The 18,499-nt window shown below is 39.3% G+C and overlaps 1 pseudogene; it reads left to right on the top strand.

The window, feature by feature from the left end:
• Positions 1-18,499, top strand: part of LOC137238478 (uncharacterized) — a 78,320-nt pseudogene that overhangs the window by 18,779 nt on the left and 41,042 nt on the right.

Consider the following 18,499-nt stretch of genomic DNA (forward strand, 5'->3'; position numbering starts at 1 on the left):
TTTGGCCAGTTGCACCGACAAACCGACGCTGTAGATCAGTCATGCTGATCAATACGTGAGCTAGTGAGTGTGACGCTTATGGGTTAAGCAACTTTAAATGGATATGGCTCCCCGATGGGTTCAATATAACTTATCTATGCCCCTATGACTGTGTCGCTATGAGCAATTTATGTGTGGTCGAAAGTGAAATTCGTTTGCTTATACATTCCAAGCTAGACCTTTTCTCGCATTTACATAAATACAAATATCTTGCATTGTGGTAATGCCACACCATCCACCTTTAAGAAGGATCGCATACACTTGAGAACAATTGTATGTGATTCTTAAAGTGGCTTAATGACCGAGAAATTTTAATTGCTTTTTAGTTTGCTATTGTAATTTATTGTCTTGCGGTAATTTGATATTGAGCGTGGAGTGTTGGTTTACTTATTTTTATATCCGTTTACATTTGTTTGCCATGTGTCATTTTTTGTGCTGACACATTTTTTTTCTTTGTTTGTACATATTTTTTGTTTTTTATGTTTTGAAGTATAATATATATATGTATATTTGTATGGTTGTGTGCTTGTGGTTATGAATAATGTTTTGCATCAAGTGTTATTGACATCAGAATTTTAAATGTATTTTGCACAGCCGGTCGGCATGTGTGTACAATTTGTTATGAGGTAACCGTAACTTGATGCCAATATTACTTTATATTTATGCATTTTTCTTTCTTTGTTTGTTTATATTTTTGCTGATGAGTAAATTGGAATGCTATTGTTGAAACTGTTTTTTATTAAATTGTGTGAGTTAATAGCAGATTTTTTTTCTTTTATTGGTATTTTCCTATTACTATTTTCTAGTCTAATGGGGGGTTGAAGTAAAAATATTTTCTTTTTCTTTAGTATTTCCTTCACCTCGGCAAGCAATAGCTCCTTTGAGCTGTCCTGCCCATTGAAAACTTACAGGGGGAAGGGCAAGCCGCCCTGGTGGTCGGATTCTCTTGACCCCCTAAGAGCGTCCAGTCGGCGGCTCTTCAACAGAGCCAGGAGGACTGGGAGCTCTATAAGGTGAGTCTGGGGATTTATAAATATGAAATAAGGATAGCCAAACGAGATGCATGGCGAAGCTTCTGCGAAAACGTAGAAGGCTGCAATGAATCCGCGAGGTTTAGAAAAATACTTTCTAGGAACCCCGCTCCTCTGGGGTATCTGAGAGACTGGTGGGGACTGGTCTATGAGTAGCGAGGAGTCCATAAGGCTTTTACTGGACAATCATTTTCCCGATGTCCCAGTTGCGCAGGGATCTTCGCCTGCATGGTCGGCGGTCGTTCGCCATGCAGAAGTGCCTGCCATTCCAATTCGGGAAAGTCAAATAACCTGGGCTATAGGTTCGTTCAAGCCCTATAAGTCTCCGGGCCGGATGGAATCATTTCTACGCAGCTTCAAAGGTCTTTGGGGATTTCCTGCCGCTGGTTGGCCATCATATATACTAACTGCCTCAGGCTTAACTATATCCCGAAGTCTTGGTACACGGTTAGGGTTATTTTCATTCCGAAGGCCGGCAGAAGCTCTCATGTATCACCTAAGGATTTCAGGTCAATCAGTCTCTCGTCGTTTCTTTTGAAGACGTTTGAGTGGTTGATTGACCTGTACCTACGGGAAAGGATACCTCGGGGGTTACTGTCGGCTTCACAGCATGCGTACTGCAAGGGCAGATCGACGGAAACGGCTCTCCATTCGATTGTAAAGCAAATAGAGGGGTCCCTAGAACACAAAGAGTATGCTCTGGGTGCCTTTCTAGACATCGAGGGAGCTTTTAACAATGTCTTACCGGGGGCAATCGAAAGAGCTCTGGTGGGCTTAGGAGTCGAGGCGGCTCTGGTTGAATTTATTAGCAAACTTCTATGCGGCAGAATTGTCGCAGCGGAGTGGGGAGGGGCCATAATTAAAGGAAGGTGTGCAGGGGCACGCCACAGGGGGGTGTCCTATCTCCTCTCCTCTGGGTTGTGGTAGACAACGAGCTTCTTGTGGAGCTGGAAGCCAATGGTTGTCGGGTGGTTGCCTATGCAGATGACCTCGCTATCCTAGTCAGAGGCAAATTTCTGGTTACCCTGCGCGATGTTCTGCAGGGCTACCTGGATACTGTAGCTAGGTGGGCTGAATCGTGTGGATTGGCGGTCAACCCGGGAAAAACGGAATTGGCCCTTTCCTCAAGGAGATATAAGATGCCCGATTTCAGAACTCCCTCGATTGGACTGGTACCGTTGGTACTTTCTAATAGGGTTAAATATTTGGGGATTGTTTTGGACAAGAAACTGTCCTGGAGACCCAATGTGGAAGATCGGGCCAGGAAGGCCGCCAGTGCTTTGTACTGCTGCAGAGGAGCTATCGGAAAGAGATGGGGACTCTCGCCAAAAATAGTACACTGGCTTTATGAGATGGTGGTCAAACCGATTCTGATATATGGGGTGCTGGTCTGGTGGAAAGCACTGGACACGGCGGGCACCTCCAAAATGTTAGTGTCAGTGCAGCGGACGGCGCTGATCGGTATCAGTGGCGCTCTCAGAACAACACCTACCTTGGCACTGAACGTCATGCTGAACATATACCCAGTAGATATTGCGGGAGAGACGGCCGCGGCAAGGTCGTTGGTCAGGCTTCGTGAAATGGGATATAGACTTTCTGACCGCGGACACTCTAGCCTTCTTACCAGTTTCGACTTTATTCCGGACAGAACGGACTACTGTATGCCGATAACTGCTTCCTATACCACCTTCACCCCAGTTATTCCAGAGATAGGGGATTGGGGAAGAGGAATTATCTGGGGCATGGAACCGGTTAACTTGTTCACGGATGGGTCAAAGCTGGATGGAAAGGTTGGTGGGGGGTCTTTTGTCAAGAGCTAAATTTAAGCCACAAGTTTAAGTTAGCTGATCACTGCAGTGTATTGTCTTGCAGGTTAGCAAGATCTTTCTGGCCAAAAGTGGATGGCAGGAGGTCTGCTGAAATAATTGGGTTCACTAAGGCTCACCTATCAATGGTCTTTGGGGTTTTGACAGGGCACTGTCCCATGGGTATCCATGCGGTACGTCTCAATATACTGAAAACTCCATCCTGCTGCAGCTGTATGGAGGATGATGAGTTGGAATCACCAAATCACTTTATGCTTCATTGTCCAGTTTTTGCCAGAACTAGGCGAAAGTACTTCGGTCGCGACTCACTTGGATCTCCCGAGGATATATGCAAAGTTGATATCGATATCATTCGGAGCTTTATCGTTGCTACCCAACGATTCTCTAAGTAGCTAGATCTAAGTCACCGTTATTGTGTATGTGGTATCACAACGGACCTTCGTGTTGTCCAAGTGTATCCTATCCTATTTCCTATTCTACCTGTGGCTAAATAAAAATATGTTTCCTAAAATTATGGCCTCTCTAAAAGCGAGGTTTTCTAACTGAAGCATCCCATACTTATATCTATTACTTTAACTATTTCTATTAAATAACATCTTTTCATTGTTATTTCATTTCGTTGGGGTTACATTAAACTTAATAAAAGAAAAAGAATCTGTAGCTAATTTATGGAAATTTGTAATATGGAATATGTAACTAATTATTCAGAAATTTAGGAGCTGTGATTGACGGAATAGCAAGGTAGTTTATATTAGTGGTAGTAGTTTAGCTAGTTGGCGGAAGGAAAGTACAGTGGATGCAAAAATTATTCTATCTTTTAATTTATTTTTCTTATTTTTCCAGCTGTATCTTTTTGATCTTATTTGTCATGCGATTTTACTAGGCTGTTTTATAAATCTTTTTCCTTTGACAGCCTTCAAGGATGTTATCTTGATAACTTCCATGGAAGCTACTACTGTGAAGTATGCAAATTATTGATTTGCCATTAAATTTGGGCAGGTCTAATGAAGCTGCCTTTAATTTTGTTTGCGACATTTTGAGGGTCACTGTTTAAAGGTTTATTTTTAATTATTTGTTGCTCTTCCTCAGCTTTGGGTTTGGTTTTTGAATATTAAATGCGTGCTTGAGCATTTTTTAACTGCCTGTATTTGATTTTCATATAGTTTTTGAGCATCATAGCTATTGTGACGATCAATAGCATGAATGCGCAAATTGTAACTGCTCACCAAACATCTGGAATATTTGGCGAGTTTTTCGATCTATTTCTGTTGGTGGTTCATATTTTACGACTCTATTTTCCGTTGATTCTGAGTTTTCCTTTCCTAACTCGTATCCGGCTATCGCTATCATGATGCCTTGAGCTATTTTAGTCCACCAAGCCATGTTAAAATTTTCCAATAATTATTTTTCTACCTGTGACGAACTAACTTTAATTTTTATTTTTTAGGTTAACATTTTTAACATTTCAAAAATTTTTATGGTTTAATGACTTAGTAAATTTTTTTTTAACTAATTTTACAAAAATATCTAAAACTTTATTCTTATGAGATTTTGTTAAATTTTTTATTTATTCATAAATAAATTTTTTTTTAGAGATATTATAATGTTAATATTGATCCCTATCGGGGAAAGTCATCCTGATCATCCTAGCTATTTCTTCTTCTTTGGTCGTAGGGTTTACCACATCCTCTAGGGTTGGTTCCCTAGTCATTCCTATAATCGTCCAGAGCTTTTTTTAGTGCATTTAGTTCTTTCTCTAGGTCCCTAGTTTTTAGAGTATTTTCGTCCCACCATTGGAGTCGGACTTTCGAGAAGTCCATTTGCATTTTAATTTATTAGTTAAATGGTGAAAAGATGGTAGATTTTAAAAAGTTTCTAAAGTAGGAAGTTGTAATTTGATCTTTTATAAAATATTCTCGCAATTTTAGGAGTTGTATGAGGTGTAAGCATTCCGAAAAACAAAATTTTATAAATTATTTGAAAATTTTGTTGTTCTTATTAAGCATTCTAATTTTAGTAAACTTTTTTTTTTTATTTTTAATATTTAATTAATTATTTTTTTCAAATCATTGTTTTTTAGATTTTAGCTGAACAAATTAATTAACTTTTAACATTGTAAATTTGAAATATTCTTTTAATTTTTAATTATAATTCCTGATTTAAAAAAAAAAAAATTGCCTAAGCAAAAGTAAAATTTTAGCTAATGGGTAAGCGTCCCTAAAGACGCTCAATTTATTCTAAACATTTAAATAATTTAAATATACTTAATATACTTAATAAACGCTATAACTTTTTCAAAAATTGACCGTTTGGGATCTTTTTTTTTTAAATTGGTTTTTAAATGTACTTTTCGGAAAAAATACAAAATAATTTTTAAAGTTTTTTTTTCAATTAAATAAAAAAAAATCATCGGCCCACTCCGGGATTAGTGGGGATGATTGCATAATTCATTGAAGTTTTTTATGAGAAAAAAAAAAAATTGGCGAAATTCGAAAAATCTCGAAAGACTGAAAAATTACAAAAAAAAAACTTTAAAAATTTTTTTGTATTTTTTTCGAAAAGTACATTTAAAAACAAATTTAAAAAAAAAAGATCCCAAACGCTCAGTTTTTGAAAAATTTAATTTATAGCATTTTGAAAACAAAAACGGTGTTTTTTTTAAAATTCATAACTTTTTTTGAGTTGGATGAAAAAATTTGAAAAAATTCTGAAAAACGTCTTTCTTAAGCTAGAAAAAGAAGAAAAACTTTCAGCCAATTCTAAAGGGGTCGGGTTCAAAATTGGTCGAAATGGGATGGAATACCCCATACATAATATTCGCTGCCAGTCGTATCGCCCATTATGTCCTGTTGGTTTGCCATATAATATTAGTTGCCAGTCTTATACCAATTATGTCCTGCTGGTTTGCTACTCTTCATTTATTTAGTGTTCGGCCAAATATTATGATTATTCCACTCCATTTACGCGTTTAATTTATTATTGAGCTTCCGTTATTTTGCTTCAACCAAACGTTCATAACTAATTGATCCAGGTAACCACCATAAGTTTATTCGCATTTGCCAAAAGTCCGTTAAAATATTATTGTTAGTAGTCATACCAAGTTACGTTGGGTTGATCTAGCTTGCGATGTAATTTTTGCTCCTTTTCTTCTATGCAGGATTTTCATCCAGCATGATCTCAAAAAAAACATTTTCTCTATGTTTTAAACTTGGCAGGACCTTTCAGATTTTTAACCAAATCTGTCAGGATCTTTTCCTCCCGCAAGATCTTTAGCAGTTTTGCCAATTTCTGATCAAGCTGACAGGATCGCCATGTAAAATGTAAACAGTTTTATGGAGAAATAAAAGCAACGTGAATTACTTGAAGCGCTAATTTTCAGCGCAGAAATTCGATTGGTTCTTTATTAACAAATACTTTCTCTTTTATAGGAATTTTACTTACAATACTATTGCTCCTTTTCTTCTATGCAGGATTTTCATCCATCATGATCTCAAAACAAACATTTTCTCTATGTTTTAAACTTGGCAGGACCTTTCAGATTTTTAGCCAAATCTGTCAGGATCTTTTCCTCCCGCAAGATCTTTAGCAGTTTTGCCAATTTCTGATCAAGCTGGCAGGATCGCCATGTAAAATGTAAAAATTTTTATGGAGAAATAAAAGCAACGTGAATTACTTGAAGCGCTAATGTTCAGCTCAGAAATTCGATTGGTTCTTTATTAACAAATACTTTCTCTTTTATAGGAATTTTACTTACAATACTATTACAATATCTTCATACAATACTTACATACTAAAAATCACTACATTCTATTTCTATATACCTAGTCAGTAGAATATTCTTCTTACCTAACTATGTAATAATATTTGGTGAGTTGCACCGACAAACCGACGCTGTCGATCAGTCATGCTGATCAACACGTGAGCTAATGAGTGTGACGCTTATGGGTTAAGCAACTGTAAATAGATATGGTTCCCCGCTTGATTCAATATAACTTATCTATGCCGTTATGACTGTGTCGCTATGAGTAATTTGTGTATGGTCGAAAGTGAAATTCATTTGCTTATACATTCCAAGCTTGACCTATGCTGGCATGCACATAAATGCAAATATCTTTTATTGTGGTAATTCCACACTAGCTGATGGTTCGATGACGCCGCTGTCGCTCATTTCTGGTATGATTTGACTCACAACTTCCCGCTTCGCCAGTGGAACACTACGCGGAGCTTGGCGGATCGGCCTCGCATCTCCAGTATCGATTTGATGTTTACAACGTTTGTGCGGCCAGGTTTGGAGCCATCTTGATCAAATATGTTCGCGTAATCTAGGAGCAGTTGTTGCCTTACTCTGATAGTCTTCCTCTAGTCCCTCCGTTCATGCCATGATGTCATCTGAAAGATAAATATTGCTAGTTGAAACCTCCTCTTGGAGCTGTTCACAATTGATCATTACTTCAGCCTCTTGGCATCTTCCCATATTAGCTCCTAACGTCTTCTCATATTGCAGCTTAAATACTTGGAAAGGAACAGAGCCGAAAAAAGATGGAGTTTTCAACTTTGGATTGCTTGCTGAAAAGCCGGGCGATTTAGTTGCAGCTCCTGTATACGACCTCTCAATGTTTCAGTCTCGGCATCGATTTTGTCCTCGAGTTGTAAAATTTTTGTATCTTGTGCCTCCAGCTGCGAGGATATGCGAGCCTCTTGTGCTTTTAACTGTTCAGCCAACATATATATTTTCTGTTCTTCCAGTTGAGTTTCCTTCTTGGATGTAATCTGTGTCGACATTTCTGAAATACGTGTTTCTTTTGCTTCAATCTTGGACGTTATACGGTTCTCCTGAGATTCCAATGGTGATGACATTTGTGACGACATTTGGTTCACCACTCCTTGTATCGCGTTAGTGTCAACACTTGCCAGTGGATTCGGAGTCTCTACCTTCTCTTCCATTTTAGTCGCTGGCTCTTCCACATCAGGATAAATGACATACTCGTCTACATTAATTCCTTCCAACTCTAATACCTCTCGTAGCCGTGCTTGAAGTTCGATCTTATTACCGGTTGTATTCAATCCACGGTTCTCCAACTCCTTTTTCAGTTGCTGGATCCTTAATTCACTTAACTTCGCCATGTCCTTGTTGTGCTCGGTAACTCTGGAATTTAATTAATAATTCCTCTTCTGACACCAATTGTAACGAATTTTGGGAAATTCCGCTTATTTGCAACCTTCCACTAACGTTCGAATCACTAAACTGTTGAATAAATAACTCCACTATTCAATAATGCAAAATGGCCTTTATTTAAGTACTTCACAATAACAACTTCACAATAGCGTGCTTAAATCAAACTGAATTCGTCGTGCGTCCGCTGCTGCTGCTTTTATACTTTTTTGGTTTCCTCGTTGACATATTTCTAGGCCCTTCTATTTCTAGAATTTGCTACCAGCAATAACATAACTACAGATGCACGTTATAGCTTCTCATTTGCGCGTGTATATGTGAGTGATACTTCTACAGATAATTGCCTACTTTTGAGAGCATCTGAGATAAGATATATGCACGTGTTTGTGCATCTCTCTCCGCTGCGTGTACGTACATACGTGTAGACATAATGATTGATTCGTTTATGTAGATACAAGTGACTGCCTGCTTTACTGTTGTGGCTTCATTTACTTAGCATCAGACTAGTGATGTGATTATAACTTAGTGTTGATGATAATATTCGTCACAATATTTTTATTTGTTTCTATATATATGTACATCTAAAATCATTAATATCCTTATTGCTTTAATATGATATGTTTGTTGAGCTTGCGGCCACAGAGTAAAACACAATGTTTGCTTTTCCATAATTTCGACTTCACTCTGACAAACATAAACAAAAATACGAAAAACCAAAAATGTATAAATTACTTGTATATTCCGATCAGTTCTCTTTTTAAAACAAAATTTTTCAATAACAGGCTTTTCTGATCTAAGTCCAGCGTGCAAATAAAACTAGATTATTCCACTATCATCCCAACGTTTCGCTAATCTTTGTTAGCATCTTCAGGGGGTATTTATTTTAAAAATCCCTGCCACAAACAAAGGTTAATATTGCAAGATAGTTAAATGAGTAAAAATTTTTTTTAACAAGAAACACTTACACTTATGGATTTCGTATCGAAAACATGAACATAAAACAACAAAAACATTAGTCACTTAAACATATACATGAATAAACTATAATCAGTACCATCTAACCATCATGGTAGTCTTGTCAATACTAAATATTCTTATTTTTTTATTTGTAAACATGCTATGTAGGCGGCAGCAATGTTTTCTGTATCCTCGCGTTTGTTCATTGTCTTTTCTCGTCTTTCCATTATTCTCAGGCTTTCCAATGTGTATCTTGTTGTTATTCTCTTTTCTTTGTCTATAATTTTCGCGTTTTTAAAATCAGCTGTATGACCACTTGTCAACATATGCTGTGATAACGCTGTGCTGGTCTTTTGTTTTTTTATGTCAGCTTCATGTTCTCCCAGTCTAACAGCTAATGCTCGCTTTGTTGTGCCAATATATATTTTATCGCATTTTTCATGTTCTCTTCCTTTGCATTTTATCTCGTATATAACGTTGTTTTGTTGTTGAGGCTGTATAGGATGTTTTGTTTTTGTATATATTGTAGAGACGGTGTGGTTTGATTTGTAAGCAAGGGTTGTGTGTTGTGTTGTTGCTATATTGTGATGAATATTTTCTGTCAACTTTGGAATGTATGTAACGCTGTAGAATTTCTTTTGTGTTTGTACTTCAGTACTTGGTCTTTTATCGGGTTGGTTGTTGTTTTTCATGGTCTCCTGGTCTATAAGTTCGCGTATTAAATTTATCGTGTAATTGTTTTTTCTTAGGATTCTATATATTTTGTCTATATTAGCGTCGTGGAATTTTTCGTGGCTTATGGTCAGTATCTTGTGTATTAAATTTTTGGCTGTATTGATCTTATATTTTATGGGTTGTGATGATAAATAATTTATTAGTCGTCCAGAAGAAGTAGGTTTTGTATTCCAGTCAAGTAGAAGATTTTGATTTTCCCTGTGAATGCATGCGTCAAGAAATGGTATTTTGGAGTTTACTTCAATTTCCATAGTAAATTTTAATTTGTCATGGTATTTATTTAAATTTTCAAGAATTGTGTTGGCATCGTTGCGTTTAATTACAGCGAAAATGTCGTCCACATATTTGCATATAAATTTTATTTCTAAATTGTGTTCATGCTTTAGCTTTAGAATCGTATTGTCCAATACGTCATCCATGACGATGTCCGCAATGGTGGGAGAAATTGGATTGCCCATGGGCATACCAAAGGTTTGTGTATACAAATCGCCATCAAATATAAAATAGTTGTTTTCCTTTATGCAGAAGTCTAACATATCTTGAAATTTTGTTTTAGGAATATTAGAAATGGCTTTTATTTTGTCCCATTTGTTCGAAATTATTTTAGAAGCTAACGTCGTTGGTATGTTTGTAAATAAAGATACGACGTCAAATGACACTAAAATATCTTCGTCACATACACATATTTCAGACAACCTATCTTTGAGGTTAAAAGAGTTTTTAATATTATATTTATCCGAAATTAATGTCTTTAGAATCTCCCCAATGTATTTGGATAATTTATAACAGGGGGCCATGAATGAGCACATAATAGGACGCAACGGAACTTCTGGCTTATGAATTTTTGGCAACCCGTAAATTCTCGGTGCTGCTGCAGCTGAACATGTAAGTTGTTGCTTTTCTTTGATGTTTATGTGTTTATTTTTATACAGATCATCTACTATTTTGTTGTTTTTCTTTTGGAGAGTCTTTGTCGGGTCGTTTCTTGCTTTTCTGTATGTGTTTTTGTCTTCAATAAGTTGTTTCATTTTATCTATGTACTCACTTTTATACATTGCCACAGTTTTGTTACCTTTGTCCGCGTCAGTTATAATTATTTTGTTTTTGTATACTTTGGTAAAAGATTTTGCTTGGTAAAAAGCAGCAAGTATAAATTTTTCCGATGCGTTGTGCTTTATGCTTCTTTTGAATTGCATGATTTTGTTGCTTACTTTGTTTCTCGCTATTTCCTTTTCTTTTTCGTTTTCCAAAGACTGTATGACTTGCTCTAACTCCGCTATTATATGTATTGGAGAGAAATTGGATTTTGTTGTTGGTAACGCGAATTTTCTTCCAAATGAGAGTATCCACTTTACTTCTTCTGGGAATTCGATCGACGTTTTGTTAACGAACCAGTCATCGTTTCTTGTTACTCTTAGCTTTCTCATTAGCTCTTGCTTGAGCTTATCTAACTTTCCCTTTAGCGTTGTTCTCTTCTGTTCTGCGATCCTTTGACTCAGTAAGTTTTGTTTTGTTATAAAAGTTTTCAATTCTACCTCACTCAATGTATATTTTAATTGTTCGTGAGTCTGGGTTATAGTATCTTTTGTAAGTTTTATGTTTATGTTGGATTGCGTTATTTCTAAGTTGGGATAATAGTGGAATAATCTAGTTTTATTTGCACGCTGGACTTAGATCAGAAAAGCCTGTTATTGATAAATTTTATTGTATAAATTACATTAAAAATAAAATGTATAAGCTATAAATATGTATAAATATATATATATATGAACCCACGCCTTTCCTGCTTGGTCGATCATGTGCACCTCTCGCCTTCGCTTACTTTCGCCCAGTCTAATTGGGACGTTTGCGGAGCAACCTTCAAGGGATGCGCCCTTTTTAGCTAGTTCATCCGCTTTTTCATTCCCATCTATTCCCATATGCCCTGGGATCCAATATAGATGTATGCTTCTCCCTGTACCGATTCTCTCCAGGGACTGCTTACACTCTAACACGCATTTAGATGCTGCGGTATGCGAGATTATTGCCTTAATTGCTGCTTGACTTCCAGGGTTTCTACTGCTTTGGTTACGGCTACTATTTCCGCTTAGAAAACGCTACAGCAATACGGCAGCCTGTAGGATCTGTTTATTTCCAGATCAGCACAGTATACCGCAGACCCTACTCCTTCCACTACCTTGGAACCATCTGTGTACACACGTATCGCCTCGTCCGCCATTTGAGCACCCTTGCGCCAACCGGCCACCTCTATTGTGGCCTTAAAATCGCTCTCGAAGGGCAGATAGGGAATCAGGTAGTCTTTTCGTCTTGTAATTGATGACGCTATACTACTATGGTCGTATGGTCGGCGCTCAAGCTGCCCCGAGTCACCGAGCCTGGTTGCAGTTGTTAACGCTATGTTCTTTGCTACCAGTTCTACAGGTGGAATGTGCAGAATGGCATACAGTGCAGCTGTCGGGGTTGTTTTCAGGGCTCCCGTAATGCTAAGCAATGATAATCTGCATACCCCCTCTAATTTTTTAAGGTAGTTTGCTTTTTGTGTGGCTTTCCACCAAACAAGAACTCCATAGTATAGGATAGGACTTACAATCGCTGTAAAAACCCAATGAGAAAGAGAGGGCGATAAGCCCACGTACACCCCAGCATTCTATTATATGCATAAAGTGCCATTGAAGCCTTCTTCACCCTCTCCTCCACGTTAAGCTTCCATGACAGCTTACTGTCTAGGATGATGCCTAGATACTTTGTGCAAGGTTTATTCTGTAGAGTCACCCCTCCTAACTTAGGCCTGATCCAATTTGGGACCTTGTACCTCTTTGTAAAGAAGACCATATCCGTCTTATCCGCGTTGACTTTCAACCCGACATTTGATGCCCAGGTATGAATATCCCGAAGCGCTCGATCCATCAAAGAGCTAATCGTTGGAAGGCACTTTCCACTTATGACAATTGCAACGTCATCCGCGTAAGCCGTAAGTTTGACGGGTCCCTCATCAAATCGCCTGAGCAGTTGGTTGATGACCAGCGTCCACAGAAGAGGCGATAGCACCCCTCCCTACGGCGTTCCCCTGTCCACTGATTTCGTGGCCTCGTACAATCCCCATCGTGATGTCATCTTCCTGCAATTTAACATGCAGCCGATCCATCTGGTTAAGGCTGGATGTACTTTAATGTAATTAAGACCATCCATAATCGCCCATTTAGAGACATTATTGTAAGCCTCGGCAATGTCTAAGAAGACTCCTAGAGCATATTCCTTATATTCCAGGGCTTTCTCTACGCTTATTACCACCCTATGCAATGCGGTGTCTACCGACTTGCCTTGGTATACATATGTTGTGTTGTGGAGAGCAGCTTTTCATCCACGTTGGACTTTATGTACGCATCTATCAGCCTCTCAAAGGTTTTGAGCAGAAATTATGTTAAGCTAATGGGTCTATAATATTTGGCATACACGTGACCGATCTTTCCCGCCTTTGGTAGGAAAGCTACACGAGCAGTTCTCCAAGAGTGCAGTACATGATTCAGTCTTATGCAGCCATCGAATATTATTTTAAGCCATTCCACGACCGCCCTACTTGAGACTTGTAGCATGGCCGGGAATATACCACCTGGGCCCGGCTATTTAAACTTAGAAAACGTCTTCACTGCCCACTCGATCTTGGTATCGTTCACCAAGCCCGGCACTACCCGCTCCGTGTTCGAAGTGTGAGTGCTGTCTGCTTGCTTTTCTAAACCATTTCCCGATGGGAAATATGTATCGAGAAGCACCTTAATGGATTCCTTACTATTACGTGACCATTCCCCGTTCTCTTTCTTTATTAGTCCCTGGACTATATTTCCCTTTGCTAGGACTTTTCTTAAACGTGCCGCTTCGCTGGAGCACTCTATGTCCGTACAGAAACTTTTCCATGAGATTCTCTTCGCCCTGGAAATTTCACGCTTGTAGATCCTCAATAGATCCCTGTACTCGTCCCGACTTCCCCCTTCGCTTTGCGCGGTCTTTGCTAGCTTAAACATTCGTTGGACTCCTCCAGTTCTTCCACACTGGCATTCTCTTGGGATGCTGAAGCTGATATACGCATTGTCATCATCATACCTTGATATATCACGTTCGGAGCTCAGTGCAATATCCAAAACATTGCTGGATGTTGGACCAATGTATGTAGGGACATTTCCCCTGTTGGCTATCTTCAAATTGGTTTGCAGGATGTAACAAAGTATCTCTCGTTCGTATCCGATCCTCCCATGCATCGTGGTGCGCATTTGCATCCGCGCCTATGACCAACCGCCCTTTGCGCCCTTCGTCCTGTACTAGCCTCTTGCACTCCATCGGTGGAACCTCCGCAACATGGGCCATATAGCAGGATGCCAGGATAAGTGCCTGCTTATTCCTCTGCTCAACGGCCACAACTACGAGGTCCTCAGTAGTGTAAGTAGGCAGCATATATGAATGCAGCTGTTTCTTACTATTACTACAGCTCGCACTCGTCCTTCCGTTTGCGCATAGTAAACGCCAAATCCGCGCGCGCTAAGTCCAGAAATCTTTCCTCCCGATGAGAGCCACGACTTCTGAATCAGCGCCACGTCAAACGAACCCTCCTCAAGGGTGAGGAGTAGTTCGCTCGAAGCCAATTTACTGTGTTGGAGGTTTTTCTGTAGGACTCGCACCTCCAGCACCTTCGTCGTGACGTCGTCGTCCTTCCCTTGCCCTTTTGGTTTAGAGTGTTTTTTTTTTTTTTTTTTTTTTTTTTTTTTTTTTTTGCGGGGAGGCTGAAAAATGCCTAATGCACCATAATTGCTGCCGTCGCAGCAACCGTGTGTCCGTAGACTAAAAAACAGCCCCGTTCTGGAACCGTCGCCCACCCCGGCACCACTTTCGCATTACTTCAGGGTGGCGTTCCATATTTCTCATTTTTTAAGAGCCTACTGTTGTCCCTGCGTCCAGGTTCCCGCTATTTGCTCTGAGTGTCCATTTAATCACCACTGCTTCGCATGCGCATTTCTCTGCGCTCCCTCTCAACATCCATCAGGCGTGTCATTACTATAAATGCCATTTTGCTCACTGCAGTCCAGCATTCTTTCCTGCTGCACATATGTGAAACTAAATTTCTCGTGGTAGGTTCCTCCCCAAAGACTCCATGCAAGGTGAGTCTTTCTTCGTGGAAACGGGGGCAGTAGAACATGACGTGTTCTGCGTTTTCTAACTCTGTGGTACACATTGGGCAATGAGGATCTTCCTCTATCCTACGCTTCCATAAATACTCTTTGAAACCGCCATGTCCACTCATTATTTGCGTGAGATGGTAGTTCAGTTCGCCGTGCTTCCGCTCATTCCATTGAGCTACGTTCCAAACTAGTGTGAAAGTCCAACGCCCTTTACTCGAGGCCTCCCACCGTTCTTGCCACTTAGCTATTGTTTGTGTCCTTGCTCTTTTCTTGTCTTCTTCAGATGGTCGCTCGATATTAGTGTTATACAGATCGGCCATTTCGCTTGCCAGTAAGTCCACTGGGATTTTCCGGGTTAGAACCAGGATCGCGTCGTCGGACACCGTCCGATAAGCACTTGCTATTCTTAAAGAAGCAAGTCGGTACGCTGCTAATATATATTTTTGATGGGTCTGTTTAGATCCATACCACACTGGTGCTGCGTATAGTATTATTGAGCTGGTTACTGTGGACAATAGCTGACGTATAGCTTCGCTCGGACCACCAATGTTAGGCATTATTCGCATAAGTGATCCATTAACTTTGGTAATTTTCTCCCCCACCGCTCTGAAGTGCTCTTTGAAAGTTAACTTAGAGTCAATGTGCACTCCTAAGTATTTTAAGGAATCCTTTGAGGTGATTTGATGATCCCCGACAGTTAAGACTAACTCGTTCGCCGACCGTTTGGAGCTTACTAATAACACTTCCGTCTTTTGGCTAGCCAACTCCAGTCCTGTATTGGTCAGCCATTCCTTTATTCTTGCTACGGCGTCATTACATAATGCTTGAAGCAGGTCCAGTTTCTTGGCCACTACTACCACTGCAATATCATCAGCATATCCCACAATTTGCGTGTTTTCTGGTAGATCAATCTTTAGCGCCCCGTCATACATTACATTCCAAAGCGTTGGACCGAGAACAGATCCCTGTGGGACGCCTTGTAACGACAGCCTGTCTCCATACTGGCCTAACTGAGTGGCAGAGTGTATATGCGTCTATGTGTTTATGTGTTTTGTGTCCAGGTCCGTGCCTTAGCCGCAATGTTGCCATTAAAATAATATTAACATGTTAACATTAACATTGACAACATTGTACCTGTAGTGAACACAATGTTGCAACGGAAATAAGATGTTGCGCTTGGCATCATGTTATAATAAGAAAAATTTCACCATGTTGCTAACAACCTAGCAGCCTTGACGAATGATATGTAACTATGTGTTTGTTCTGTTCGGTATGATGTAGGTGGATGGGTATTTGTGAAAGGCTATGAACGTGTGAATGCATCAGTGCGAGCGGTCAAGGCACGAACCAAATGTATCTGTGTAGGTGTTCGTTTTGTGGAGCGGTAAGCGTGTGAATGTATGAGTGCCTGATGGTATAGATGGAAAATAGGGGAAAGCCGAAAAGAAAGTTTGCATGTAATAGTAAAAATTTTCCGTTTCTGGATAACGTTCTTTACCACGGCGGTGGCTATAAAAGGGCATCAAGCTAGGCAACGGGAAAACGTTTTCCTGTAACAGTGCCCAGTGCAAGTGAAGTGAAGTGGAAAAAATAAAAAAATAAATAAACTAAAAAAGTGTGAAGTGCCAAGTTAGCCAGACCTTTTCAAAAGGTTTAAAAGTTTTTAGTGCGCGTTATTTAAAGACGTCAGAAAAGTCCTGGAAAAGTTTTTAGTGCGCGGAGTTGCGAGGCCTACTTACACCCTAGTCCGGCAGTTTCCATTCGCCAACAAAATTTATAAAACCAGCGCACAATTGATTTTCCTTTGGGAAAGACCCACTGGGCACGTATATGGGCGGCGTACCGCCCAAAAACAAATACATTGTACGTGGCGAAATACCGCACAACAACAATTACTACCATCGACAAGCACCACACTTTATTATTTAGCCGACGGCAAAGCAATTTCAGAAACATGTCTTATTGGCGGGGTTAGAACGCAGCAACAACAGCAACTACATTCGTACCGGCAAACAACAACCACTATAGCATTTTCATATTGCCGGTATAGGGCCGCAACAACCACAACAGCATTTTTTTATAGTGACGGTATAACGTTCAAAAACAACTACACCATTTTTGCTATATTGGCGGCGCAACACCAACCACAACCGGTATTTATTTTTTTTCTTGGCAACATACCGCCCAACAATACTACAACAACGTTTTTATATTGGCGGCATTCCGGCCAACAACAATTGCCACGCATCCACAAACACTACGTTCTATTTAATTCGTTGCATGCGCGCACCAACAACAACAACAAATACTTCGTACAAAGTCTTCAAAAACACAATAAAAATTGTCAACATCGATATCAATTTGCACCAGCCACCACACATCATTCTTTTATTTTGGCATCGGCAACGCAACACCAACAACAGCCACATATTGTATCAGCAGATATCGCCACAAAAACAACAATACCAGCCACACATTCACCGGCCAGGTCCACAGAAGTCATTGTTGCCAGCTTGTCAAGCCACTAGAGGCCAGCAACCAAATCACCAAGAATAGGGCAAGGTTATTAAAATATGCACATATTATACACAAGTGAGGATTTAGCGAAAACAACACTGCCAACAGGAAGAGCAGCCTAAAAGCGGGATTGGCAGAGATCACCAACAACAACAACACACCACAACGGCAGCAGCAGAAATAATCGTTAAACCTTAATGTCAGTAATTTTTCTATTGTTTCGAAACAAATCGGCCTTTTTTTGTATTTTTTTTTGGCATTATATCTCTTTTTTTATAAGTAGGTTTACGCACATAGGTATTCCCTTTTTTTTTTGATGTAGGATTTCTGGTAGGAGAAAGGGTTGGGCAAAAACAAAGGCTTGTGGTTATTAGCCCAAAAATTTTGCTAAGCAATTTGTGCTACGGTGTAATATTACTAATACTTTACTAATATTTCACTTTGTTTTAGTTTTATTTTTTTCATTTCACTCTTTTTGAAGTTTCTTTGATTAATTTTTCATTTGCATATTTTTCTCTATTTTTGACATTCATTTGGATTCTTTTAGTTTTGATTTTTGCATTCCTTTTGTGGATAGTTACTATATTCAAAGTACACCGATCTTTATCGTTGTGCTCTGCCTATAGTTCCACTTCCGTGCATGCTTTCTGTTCCTTTTCGGTTAGACCGCGACTAACTCGAAATTATGGAACTTTGAATATTCCTTTTTTTTATTGCATCGGCACATATTAGACTTACATATATTTGCCAGAACGCTCCCGGCAAACTTACCCTTATCCTTCCCGCATTTAACACTACGGGCTTGCATACAAGCACCCACATTAAATCCTTTTTTTTTATCTTGATAATTTTTTTTTTACTTTTACACACGTTTGGGTTTTTTTTTGACATTGTCATCACGCTACAAATTTATTACTACCTCATATACACTCATTATCCAAGATCGTAAGCGATCGATCTGGATCCGTGTTCGAACGTGGTCATAGGTACATATGTATGTTTGAGTTTTTTGTTTCAGCTACTCAACTGCAGCGGCGCCGTTGGATGAGAAGA

Source organism: Eurosta solidaginis, chromosome 1, assembly GCF_040869045.1.
Source record: "Eurosta solidaginis isolate ZX-2024a chromosome 1, ASM4086904v1, whole genome shotgun sequence".
In the NCBI taxonomy this organism is placed as follows: domain Eukaryota; kingdom Metazoa; phylum Arthropoda; class Insecta; order Diptera; family Tephritidae; genus Eurosta; species Eurosta solidaginis.